Raw genomic sequence first — 13,801 nt, forward strand, 5'->3', positions numbered from 1 at the left:
AGAAAATAATACGTCTCATTTTGAAATTTTAGCAAAAGTCATTATAAACAATCTATGAAATTGAAAATGAAAAACGTGGAGCGCATGCAATACAAAGCATTCGATTTAATTGACAATAGTCAAACTACATATTAATAATAATCGTTCTTTTTCTTTGCCACGATTTTATAATGCCGAATAAAACTAGATTTTTATCACTTTCCATTATGTTAACTTATAAAATGTCAAATGAAAACAGCTTATTTTGTTTGCTTTTGAAGACGGTTACTTTGATGCCGATATAAAGCCGTAAGTATAAACACTAGAGCGAAATGTGTACGGTGTTAATGCGCTTTCAATTAAGTCTATTAATCTGTGCGTATAAACGTAGTAATTGAAAGTTTCTGGATCCACAACATTGAAAGTTTCTGGATCCACAACATTGCAAGTTGATAAAAGCGTTGTAAAATGTATGGAGGTATGTACATATATACATATGTAACTTCAAAAAACAAACCATTTTTCTTATGTACTGAAATAAGAAATGGCAAAGCATCGTTCACTTAAAATCGGTACGCAATTGTTTGAATGTATTAAAAAGTTGCAACGCAGATCGTTAGACAATAGATCTACCATTATGAGGTTTAAATTTCATAGTACTGGCTTTTAATTTGACAGTTTTATTCGCGTTGGAAGTGGTTGCTCAAAAAATAATGTTGAACATATTCGTTAAAAATCCGATATTCTCGAGATCAAAAATCAAATTAAAATTAAATATACCAAAAACTCCTAATTTTCCTCCAAAAATCAATGAATGGATTCCTTCTGCTTAAACTAACAGAGTAAGCTAATCATAAAAAAAAAATCATTTCGCACCAGCTTATGGATAAGGCTCTTTACCTCAATTATAAAAAAAATCGGCTTATCAGAAGAAGATCGCGCGAAAGAATTGGAAAACGATTATCCACAGTTCAGCGAATGGAAGCTATGGCAAGACTTAAACCTTATAGAGTTATCTATCTATCTATTTATATATAATACGCGAAGGCATTTTTTGTGCAGCATAAAACATCTGCACCGTTCGCTCGATTATCAAAATTGGGGTGTCAAATTAAAGCGGTTGTCCTGTAGATGTGCAAACTGGTTGTATTTTTTCGAAAGGAGTTGCCACCTGTTTTATAATTAAACTCAATTTATTTACTAATCAATGCCCTCAGATCCGCACCGTCCGTTCGATTTTCAGAAGTGAGAAACCAAATTAAAGGGCTTAGGGTGTGGATGTTCAGGAAGGTTTTACTTTTTCGAAAAAAGTTGGCACCTGTTAAGAAATTGAGTTCAAATTAATTAAAAAGTTAAATCAATTATTAAATACGGTTATCAATCGAAATGGTTTTAAAAAGGCTTTATAACTTAATTAAGTATAAGGGGGTTGCCACATGTTAAAAAAATGTAATTCAATTTCAATTAAAGGAACTTGGTAAGTGAATGAGGTATCGCTATATGGGGATCATACAAAAGAGATTTAAGAAGGTAGTAGTTTGAAAATATTTTGAATAGGGTTGCCTAATTGAACAAATTTTTTATAAGAAATATTAACCATGGATGTCAAATGAAATGTGTTTGAGGGTTGCCCCAGTTTAAAGGGCAAACTAAAATATTTAATAAGTTAAATGAATTATTAACCGATGGTTATCAATGGAAATGGGTTTAAAATCCTTTATTTAAGAACTATATTTAGGAGGGTTTCCACGTGTTTAAAAAAAGAATTTCCACTTAATTCATCAGTTACTTGAAATATTTATAACAATGTCAGGCGAAAAATATTTAAGGAAATTTTAGTTCGAAAATAATTTTTTTTGCCGCCTGTTTTGAAAGTGGTATTTCGTTTAATTATACATTAGTTACACGAAATTTTAAAATATGGTTATCAAACGAACGAGTGTTAAGAAATCTTTGAATTGAACTCTTTGTTTTTGTTTTTTTTTTGTTGAAAAAATTAAGCTCAAATTATTTAATAAGTTATATGGATTGTCAAGAGATGGGTATCAATCGAAATGGGTTTGAAAATAGTTTATTTCCAAACTGTATTTACGAGAGTTGCCATGTGCTTAAAAAAACTGAATTCAACTTAATTCATCAGTTAATTGAAATGTGTATAACAATGCCAGGCAAAAGATTTTAGTTTGAAAATACCTTTAAAGAGGTTACCACTTGTTTGAAAAGTCGAATTTGTGTTACTTATACGAAAGATACATATATGAAATATCGAAATATTAGTGTCAAACGAAAAAGTTTTAAGAAAACTATAGGCTGATAATACTTTTAATTAGGGTCTCCATCTATTTTTTTTTGAAGGTCATCACATCTGCAACGTTATTTCGAATTTCGGATTCTACATAGATGTGCACAGGTTTTATTTTTTGAAGTTACATGAAAATCGACACCATGCGAGACCATTCATCACTCCGAAATGATTTAAATCACGAATATTTTTAGAGCTTTATGAATAGGGTTTCACCTGTTTAAAAAATTTAATTAAATGTTGGCGTTTTGGCGCCATCCGGGTTCACTAGTATAATTCTGTTAGATTAAATAAATTTGATAACAAAAACCGCACCCATTTACTTTACCCCAATGTTCACACCAAATGTGGTATTTTTAGTAATGACTAAAAACATGTTTAAAACTTGACTTCGGTCCACTCCCACGTTAAAAGTTTTAACCATGATAAAAACATAGCAAGGTATAACCGTTCTCTCAATTTGTCGGCCATGATTTTTTTTTGAAGTTTGCCAACATTTTAAAATCATATGAAAGTGAAAATAAAAAATTGAAATTGTTCGAAATTGTTGTTGCTTGAGATTGAAAATGAAAATGTGTGTGTGAGTTTGTGAGTAAATTTAAAAATTAAATTGTTTGGAAACGTCAAGAATTTTAAAAGTGACTCTCAGCGGTTCTACCTTACTATATTTTTATCATGGTTTTAACCTAAAAAGAAACAGGGTGATATCCTCTTAAAACTAAATTTATAGAAGTTGACAACTGTTGTCAAAGGGATATGAAATAACGAAAGAATCGAAACAGTCTCATTAAAACGCGATCAGACTCCACAATGGGCCATATAACCCCAGAAATATGCTTGCATAAAGTGTTAAGCCATTGTATCATTTACTTTAGACCTTCAGTAAAGTTTTGATTGGTTTTAAAGAAAATTAATTATTCACAGGTAATTTTAAATCAGTTTGAAGCCAAATATATGAATAAAGTTCTGGAACTAATCAATTTAAAAATATGTCCTATTTACGTCAAATCGAAAAATACACGGTATTTATTCAAAACAAAATAAATAGAGATGTGCGAACTATGAAAAAACATAAACTGAAGATAGTTTAGTGGAACAAGTTGACTACTCAAGTCTCTAGAACGGGTGTTCAGAAAAATTTTATTATTATCAAAGAAATTGTCTGTTATTTATTTATCCAAGCAAAATATGAAACTTTCGCTAACATCTATCTATAGCAGAATAGTTCCCTTTATTTCAATATATCTATTAAATATTATTTTCTGAAAACCTGCTAACAATATATATNTTTATTTATCCAAGCAAAATATGAAACTTTCGCTAACATCTATCTATAGCAGAATAGTTCCCTTTATTTCAATATATCTCCCTAATATTATTTTCTGAAAACCTGCTAACAATATATATATATAACCTATTTTATGCGTACCGATTTTGAGTGAACAATGCTTTATGACTGAAGAGCATTTATGATCTTTATGAACATAAACCCTACTTCGAAAAGTAAATGCGCAATTTCTCTAAAAATTTTAATTTATAGAATTTATAAATGTGCATGACTGTAATAATACTATTACATTTTCTTTGAACGTTGTCAGATTCCGAAAAGTGCAGCTGGGAGTTGCCATGAGAAACTGAACCTTAGTGCAAAAATTATTATTTTTTTTTATAAAACTAACAAACGTGTGGATAAGACATTTGAAAAAATCTTAAATCACCCAAAAAATAACAAATTAAAGCTTAAGGGTGGTTTTATCACTTGCGAAGCGAATGAATTTGGGGAAGCGAACGGTTTGGCGAAGGGAATTAAGAGGCAGAGAAGGCCAGACAGAACTTTGTGGTTTTGCGTGACATGTATAACTTTGCCAGAAAAGCGCCAGACGCAAAACGTATGTCGCAATTAATGCCAAGAAAACCATGATGCAATTATACAAAGTGTTGTACGGCTCGTTTCCTTACAAAAGGTTGTTATATGGAAGCACCAGAAAACGGGAAGAAAAGAAGCCCGCTTTGCGAAATAGTACTAAATTTAGTAAATTTAGTTTATACGCACGGATTATCTGCAAATAACAATTTGCAAAATGGTAAAATTTTCCGTATACACGCTGAGTTAATTTTTTATTTGCAAATAACTAGATCACGCAAATAAGTATTGGTTAGTGGTACTATTTGCAAATAAGCGCAAGACGCCGCATTCTTAGGTTTATTTTCTTTTTCGATGGTCATCTTATTGCCTTTTTATAATCAAGACGTTGCCATTTCTAACTTTATTTTCTTTTTCGATGATAATATTATTGCCTTTTTATAATCAGGCAATATTAAAAAATAATTTTTCACCATCGAATAAACAGTTAGTTAGGTATTTGCAAATAGCTTACGTATAAACGTAGTAACAAATAGTTACATGGTATATTATGATAAGCTAAGCGACTCTAAAATAAATTGCAGTTTTTTGACATAATTTTCAAAACTGCTTTAGGGTATAATTTTTAACCGAAAATACTATAAGATTATTGATATAACTTACAAAAGTTTCGCCATAAAAACATTAGTGGTGACCCCGAATCGTTACAACATAACGGACAAAAGGGCGCATCGACGTATGAAGAGAATATTTCATCGAACAAAATGCCAACTAAAGATGTGGAGCTTGTACGTCGGGAAATATAATCTGGTCTCTGCTTTAAAGGAAGTTGCGGATGTTTCAAGAGCCGTACCTTCACAAATCAACTACTGCCACGTTTTACTGATTAAGGTGACCCAAAGAGGGGTATTTAGCCGGCCAAAACTATTTTTATGAATATTTCAGCAATATGGGTATTAATGTAAATGGTAGGGATTTTGATAATTCAAATATAGGTAAGAAAATGTAATAAAACTACATCTTTGCTATAATTCCAGTAATATAACAGTTTTACTTATTGTTAAAAGAATTTTGTAAGTATTAACTTGGAGTAAATTACCGTCCTCAATTACTGAAACGTCGGAGTTTTCGTATTTTCAACGTATTGCTTTTCCATTAAGTGCACAGAGTTTGGTATATATTGATACGAATGCACAGCATCTCGACAATCGTGCACCCTACGTCGAAATTTGTCCAAAGGCAACTCAGACCCATTCTACGCTAACCAGCTGAAGGATTACATAGAGATCACACTACCTGATGCTGCACCAAATGTCGATAGTGAAACAACCACAGAGCACCACGTTGTCACCAGTGGTGGTCCCCCAGACCACGAGCGCCCACGCAGACTCACAGGTGAGAAGCTAAACGCCGCAAAAGAAGATTTTAATCTGTTGCTGCATCATGTTGTCATAAGACCTTCGAGCAGTCAATGGGCAAGTCCCATCCACACGGTGCCCAAAGATCCCGGTGGTTGACACACTACAGGAGACTTTCGGAAGCTGAACTCGCAAACGATACGAGATGGCTATCCCGATCAGAAAGATATCCTCCAACGGTTTCACGGCAAAACATTGTTCTCAACAATTGATTTGGTGCGTGCATACCACCAAATCCCTGTAGCGAAATACGACATTATTAAGACAGCAGTCACGACTCCTTTTGGGTTGCTCGAATTTTTGGGAATGCCGCCTGGTTTTCGGAACGCTATATTATTATATTGCGAATTATTTATTATAGGCGTAGGTCGCCTCGCGCAGCAGAATCTCAAACACTCCTTACAGGCTAACCTAATATTCACGCACGCCGCCAATTTACTGTCAAAAATTTCTCATGCACATACAACTTGTATGGGACCAACCGAAATTGAACGGCGTGCGTATGAAGCTAACTCAATTTCCAATTTTTTTTTTCTGCGTGACATTTTGATTTGACGTTTCGCTCAATGAAATCAAATGCAAACGCACGCAAGCCAATTTCGGGTGACGCAAAAAAACAAATTCGACGGCGTGCGTACCAAAACGCAAGCGGGAATATTAGGTTAGCCTGTTAGTGAGTACCTGAAAACTGCGCCCATCTCGCTATAAATCCTTTGGGAAAAGCATAAAGCCGATGTTTTTTGCCGCAAAGAGATGGGAGTTGGTCATGCTTTGTGTATTTTCATACAATTCATCTTATGTGTCAAAGCGAATCTGTCACCCAAAGCGAAGCAAGCGTTTTATCTGTCGTCAGCTGAAGAGTGTTCGCCAAGGAGAATTTATACAAGGTGTTGTTGTTAGATCAGCTGATTTCTTCGCTTTACATGTATATTTTTTTTGCTTTTACTAACAATCAAAAGCAACAGCAAGGTGGTCTTGGGGCGACAGCTGAGCTTTTTGGCGTGGAGGACATTACGTCAAAATGATGTGTTTGTTGTAACTCATGTCAATGACAGTATGGATCTATGTATAATTTGTTAGCAAGAATGATAGAATACAAGATTGCGCCGTCCTGGGCGTTCACATTTGTGTACCACAAGTAAACAAAGAATAGAGCGAAAAGAAGAACGAGTTGAAACTGCCAACACAGTTCACTTTACAGCGAAAAGCGTGTTTTAATTTGGCTAAATGCGAAAATATTGCATTTTTCACCTAATCTATCAGAGAATAGGTAACGTTTTAGCGCGCTCCATTGTTTTTCAATTAAGTCTAGAATATCAACAATCTAGCGATGCAAAAACTAAAAATGTGGCTCGACAGAACTGTTTGTGCTGATTTCAACCCTACCAAAATTACCGGCGAAATAAAACATAAAAAAGATATCAATGGTAAAAGTTAAATTTTCTGATTTTTTTTAATATTAATATCTTCTGAACAACATAACCTATTAAAAAACTAATGACGTCAAAATAAAGATAATTAATTTTTCTTTCATGTATGTATATAATTTATATGCCTTTTTATATTTTTAGTCCAGAAATACTAAAAAACAAAATAAAATAAAATCATATATTTTCAAATGTAGTTTATATAAAATTAGTTCTAAAACTGGTTATAGTATATACCTTGCATAAAAGGCCTTTAAATTATATTGAAACTAGCACCAATAATTTTTTAAGCGGTTAACTAGTTTCCGAGATATTAAACACATAAGAAATAGTTAAGTTGAACTTTAACCTCTTTTATTGGCTTTGGTTTTTATTTGCACCAAATAATTTGGTATGGTTGAAATTAGCGTAAAAAGTTCTATCGATCCTTATTTCTTGTTTTTCTATAGCTAAACGGTTGGTATTCTAGACTTATGTGTGTGTGTGTTAACTCCTGTAGTACGGGAACAGACTAAATGAGAATAAGAAAAAGTAAACAAAAAAATGTCAAATTAAACTCTGAGTTTCTTAAACACCCCAATGTGAACGCTTGACAGTTGTTCATAAACTCAAAACGTTAAACTCGAGTTAATGGCTCAATGAGAACGTAATATAAGGTGGTGTTACTAGCTCAGCTGATTTTGTGTATGTGTTTCGCCGCACGGCTTCTGATATCAAATTGAAAAATTTTGTTTGAATTTCTACACACACTTACAGATTTTGACAGTTTATGCCGCCAAAGCAAAAACAAAATACATGTATATTTTTGTTTTTGTACTCCTGCTATCACCTTATATTATTTCGCCTTGAACACCACCTTATATAAATTCGTCTTGCCATGCCAGAAACTATTTGTTTTAGTAATGACAATTTATTCAAAATATTTGTGTTTTTTCACAGTATACAGTAAACCAGCCATTGATAATTTGCTTATTTGAAAATTAATACATGAAATATTGTGCATGTATAGGATTTTTTTGTCATTAACCCATAGGCAACGACTGGTGCAAAAGTACCCACAAATGTTTGTTGATATATTTGTAATGTAAATTTGAACAGCGAAATTCGTAAAAAAAAATAATAACACAAAAATATTGTTAATTACTACATGGGAGATTTCGCCAAAATTTGATGCTAACCTAAATTATACCAAAGGCACCGACTTTCGTTCAAATACCTAAATTTGGAAAAATTTTCTTCAATTCGATCCAAATTTGAAAGAAATGAGGATAGAGGACATTTTTTAGGACCTCGGAGGCTTCTAATTAAGAAGTTATTAACTCTTAAAGTTGCACAATTCACCATACAAATTTCATTGATTACATGCAAGTGCTGGAAATGAACACAGATGTTGGTGCTGTCAGATGATGAAAATAGTAAAAATAATAGTAGTAAAAGTCGTTGGTTTTTTTATTGAAAATTTTCATTTTATATTGGGATACGGTTTTACGTAAAAAAGCGCTGCAGGCGAATTATTGATTTTAATAAAAATTGGAATTATGTATCATCGATATTTATAAAAAGGCGCCACAGGCGAAAATTTGTAATAAAAAATCGCGCGATTTTCTATCAAAAAATTCAAGTATGTATCGAAGTATCGATTTTTGTGTTCCAAAATTTAACGTTTTAAACGAAATACATGTATCCTCCTTACATAGAATACAGCAAACTCGGGATTTTTTACCCCTTATTCTCGAAAACTACTGATTTGTCAACATTTTTTTTAATAGAGATATTATCTTTAGGCCTGAGAATTTCTATATGGGTGATTTTTTTATATGAAACTTTGCTAGTGAAACTGCGAAGAATTTAACAACAAATTAGTTAAATACTATTACTAATAAAGTGAAAGAGTGATAGTTTTGCGAAAACACCCAAAAACCGATGTAATGGAAAGCCAGCCCGAACCATTTTCCAAAGTCAGCCCTCTATTATTCTCTCAAAGTTGTGTTCGGAACACGGTATGCCTTATGTAGGTCAGAATCGCTTAAGCTTCACGCCGATTTGCTTGGAATTTTGTTTTCCCGTTATTTTATTTTATGTGACTTGAAAATATTTTTCGCCATAAGAAAATATTTAAATTTGGGTTAACGAAAACGACAACTGTGAAAAAAATATCAACCAATACATTCAAACAAATTGTCAAATAAGCATATTTACATTTTTTGTTTTGTCTATCTGGATTACTGTATACTGTGTGTTTTTTATAACTTGAATTTGAGTTTATGTATTCTTTAACGATCTATGAGAAAAAGTGGCAGATTTTGCCAACATTGCAGTAAAACATTGGTTTCTTATCACGCCGTGCGGCAAAATAAAAACAAAAGAGTACAGAAGAAACAGTCTATATACACACTAAACTACGGGCCAAATATACTAAAACTGCGTTTTTAGTTTAATAGGTATTGAAAGTGCGCTTTTAATTAATTTTATTTTTTTACGCTAATAAAGTTAGGACGACGAAATTTGAGGATGTGGTCGTGTGTACATTAGTCCTTGAGATATAATAGTTATAATAATACATTGGTGCTTACACAATATGTGAGTGTTTGGTCGAGCTTCTCATCCGATTTGTACCGTGCGCCTTGATATTTTCACACAAATGGGAAGGATCTACAGTTTTACACCGTCTCCGAAGGCGATTGTATTTTTATGAGAAGCTGTTTTCATGGCAGAATACACTCGGAGGTTTACCATTATGTACCGTGGGGCGTCCGCTATTAGAAAAAGAACGTGTTTATATTTTATTTTTTGATGTTAGTCGGAAACTGGGCTCGAACCTAGGCCTGCAGAATGGTAGCGCGAAATGCTAACACAGCGGCCGCCGGTCTTTTCGACGAAAAATTTTAAAAGAACATTTTCAGTACCCATTTGTTCTTCCGCCCCAAAAATTTAATAGTTTTTAATTCTGCAGTATTTTCTCTTTTAGTTGATATTTACCCACATTGTTATTCAACACTGCACTAAATTTTGTAAAATTTGTTTGAATCACCATATTTTTGAAATTTCAAAAGCCATTTAAAAAAACTCCTGATACAGTTTTACTATATTTTGCCCATAGTTTCGCGAATATATTGATTTTTTTCTGTGTAAAATTTACTGTCACACGGTGTTATAAATGATTTCACAAATATTTTTTTTGTTTATAGGGAAGTACTAACTTCTATCAAAAATAGCAGTTTTTAGGGTTATAACAACAATGTCTGTAGTTAAATATTTGAATATTCTATTATTTTTTGCTTAGTACTTTTCCTTAATATTTTTTTAAGAAGTTTTAACTTTGCAAAGTGGTAAGCGCAAAAGTAATTGGATTTTAAGAATGTAGAAATCATGCACTCGTAATATTTACTTAAAGCTGGGTTATGTAAGACTTAGACTTGACTTAGACGAGATTACTCAGCGTGTCATCTATTACCTTTTCTGTTTATTTTGATTCTCTCATTTTGTAAAAGTTTAATTTGTTTTTACCCCAAAATTGATACAAAAGTACCATTAAATAAATGTAGGTTTGTTTTTTGATTGCCATATAAATTGCATTTATACAAAAAAAAATTTTTTATTGAATATTTGGAGGAATTTTATTAAAAATAAGTAAAAATGTGATATGGCAGCATAACTCTCACAGCTCTCTTTGAACTTAGAAATTTAACTTAAACATCAAAAATCTATAATTCTCCAAGTTTCTAAGTGAAGTTGTTTTTTGGGTATCTACATACACGCGTTGCTTATTTGCCAGATATCCAATTTCCAAGTCAAGTCAAGTCTAAGTCCTGCGTAACTGAGCTTTTACACTTGCAACAGTAGCGGCTTTGTCACATGTGCGGCTTTCGCTTTTCTAATTTTACTACATTAATTTACCGTAGTCAAAGAACATGTGTATGTACATAATATGCATGCACATACCAAGGCTGCATTTCTCCTCTGCAATTTGATTGCATGTCGAAGTGACAAGGCGTGTATCCGCCAATGTAAACACTGAATTTTAAATGTTATGGAAAAGTGGTCAAATGGAAAATGGTTTTACGGCACACTCTGCTACCGTATATGAATCACTAGTACATCACGCAAATTGGCAATGCAAATATCAGAATGACCCTCTGGTCACTGACTGCGCAATTTAATGGCTGTGAATGCATTTTGGCCTGCATGCATGAGCATACATACGTACATATGTATGTTCGAGTTATGTATGAAGGAGTGAATCAATTAGTTTAGTGCATCCATCCAAGAAGGTGGAATTTCGAATAAGGCAAATATGTTCATTAGGATGGTCCAAATAACGGAATTTTAATGCTCTCACCCAGGATGATTGTTCCACATAAAAGAAAAGTATAACCCTTTTTATTCTGAAATCAAAAACTATTTAGAGGTCGCTCAAAGCGCTCAAAGTTTTCCATGTACTTTATATGCACTTTTTTGTAGAAATGGTAAGAATTCTTGAAAATCGATATTTTTCTATCGAAAAACTCTGTTTCTATTCAGAGGGCGTTCAGTTATACATAATACCCAACTGTTTATTTAACAGCTTTTTGATATTAACTATTTTTTATAGGTCTTCCAAAAACTCCAAAAATATACAATGGGGACCCAGTACTAGAAAATGGTAAAATAAACAATTGGCTATTATTGGAAGTCTCCTGAAGAGAAGCAAAGTTTTCCGAACGAAAAACATAAAACCATTGATTTTCAAGAATTCTATGCCATTCCTACGAATCGTTGTTTTCCCCCCATATAAAATAAATGGAAACCTTGGAGCGCTTTGACCTACATACCTCTAAATATTTTTGATCTCGAAATAAATATAATAGGGTTATAAAACAATCCTAGGGGATGAGAGCATTCAAATTTGGACTTTATTTTTTCACATGCATTTTTGGGTCACCCTAGTGTTCATAAACTCAGACAAAAAATTGGTGTGTGCCATTTTGCCAAGTTTTGGCTATTTTAATTTTGTTTATTTAATTCTTGGACATTTTTATAAAAGTCTAGCGCAATATATAAATAACACCATATAAATCCACATTTCAAACTTTATACAATTATAAAAATTCAACAAATTTTCACAAAAATATAAAATTTTTTAATCAGAATTATACAAGAATTATTATAAAGTGTATGTTTGAAGTGGCTAAGAATTCGCGTTGACATTTAATAATTATTTTTTCTTCCATGTAAAAAAATTTCGAGCATACTTTGCATGGAAGGAAATTTTATTATATGAAAATTTAAGGGGCTATATAAGCGTATACAAAAAATATTTTTAGAAACTCTAATTAAAGAGTTTGGCATTTTCTGAGAAATTTTTAAAATTTTCTATTTTTTTACGAAGTTTGATATATGGTTTTGTCATATGTACATATATTTTTTGGCTGCCCGTTGTGCCTGCAGCTTTGCGAGGTCGAACGTTTGACACGTTGTCTGACGCATGTTCTCCATTGCACAGAGGTGCATGCGGACCTTAACTGCAACAATATAGTGATCCCAGTCGATTCTGCCCTCTGGGATGTAGCACACGTCAAGAACACTCAAACCGTATCTTCCGTCTATTAGAACATGCTCAATTTGGTTCTTCCTTCTTTTATCAGGGGAAACCCAACTGGCTTTGTGGATGTTTCGATGATGGCGGCTGGTACTACTAACCACCATGTTTCGTGCCGCGGCGAAGTCGATCAGCCTCCATCCGTTGTCGTAGGAATTAGGCTGAAGTTATTATACCCGAACGCACTTGCGCACAAGGGTATTATAACTTTGTTCACATAATGGTTTTTTGTAACAGCCTAAAGGATTCTGTAACTTTCCGATCGTTGTGGAATATCATTTAACACATATTTTCGGCATAGTAATATACTCCTCAGCACATAGATAATTTCTTCGGTGAAAAGTTTGTTTTTAATGGTAGGTAGTGGTTAGGAGAGCGCACTACTGCAAGACCCAGGTTCCGACTAACATAAAACAAGTAAGAAAGTCTAAGTTCGGGCGGAGCCGAACATTAAATACCCGGCGCAAGTATTAAATATATGTTTTCCACCTTTTCGAAATCTACCGCTACATGCTAAGCCGGGGTGTATAAACTTTAAGTAAATTAGCGTCCTTAAATTTCGAAATATTGAAATTTCAAGCATTTCTGAAATTTACCGTTATATGAAAAGCGGCCGTAATTTTAGTCCGATTTCAACAATTTTCAAGAGTTTGCCTTTGTGTGGCAAGCACAATACCCATACCGAGTTTGGTACAAATTGCTAGAACGGTTAGCGAGATACATATATGTGATCATAAGTGGGCGGTGTCACGCCCATTTTCCGAAATTTTATCATAAACGTACTTCTTGTTAAATAATTGTTGCAAGCATCAATTTTGAATACACTAGCTTCAATATTTACCGATTTATCGAAGATTTCGTATTTCTCTAAATTACCGTTATATGGGATGTGAGCGTGGTTATTGTCCGATTTTAAAAATTTTCAGTCATTTCGTAGGTGATGTCAAGGCCAACAACTGTGCAAAGTTAACTATAAGTGGGCGTGGCTACGCCCATTTTTCAAAAATTTTTAATTTTCTTATTTTTCGTCTAAAAGTTATTCTAAATGTCAATTTTGAGTCAATTATCTTCTGTAGTTACTAAAATATCGCAGTTTTCGTATTTCTGAAAATTACCGTTATATGGGAGGTAGGCGTGGTTATTGTCCGATTTCGCCCATTTTCAATACCATCCGTCCTACGCCCAAAAGAAGTGCATGTGCCAAGTTTCGTTAAGATATCTCAATTTTTACTC

The 13,801-nt window shown here is 33.1% G+C and overlaps 1 protein-coding gene and 1 long non-coding RNA gene across 3 annotated transcripts in view; both read right to left on the minus strand.

Annotated features, from left to right (window-relative positions):
• Klp54D (Kinesin-like protein at 54D) overlaps positions 1 to 13,801 on the minus strand; it is a 113,218-nt gene that overhangs the window by 36,378 nt on the left and 63,039 nt on the right. The window lies entirely within an intron of this gene.
• LOC108360240 (uncharacterized) lies at positions 2,474 to 7,513 on the minus strand. The gene is made up of 3 exons (XR_001847075.1): positions 7,503 to 7,513; positions 5,192 to 5,198; positions 2,474 to 2,559 (listed from the first exon to the last, which is right to left on the minus strand). It is a non-coding gene; the product is annotated as an uncharacterized LOC108360240 (long non-coding RNA).

This window comes from Rhagoletis zephyria, unplaced genomic scaffold (assembly GCF_001687245.7).
Source record: "Rhagoletis zephyria isolate East Lansing unplaced genomic scaffold, Rhagoletis_zephyria_1.1 Rzeph_scaffold_00544, whole genome shotgun sequence".
NCBI classification, from domain to species: domain Eukaryota; kingdom Metazoa; phylum Arthropoda; class Insecta; order Diptera; family Tephritidae; genus Rhagoletis; species Rhagoletis zephyria.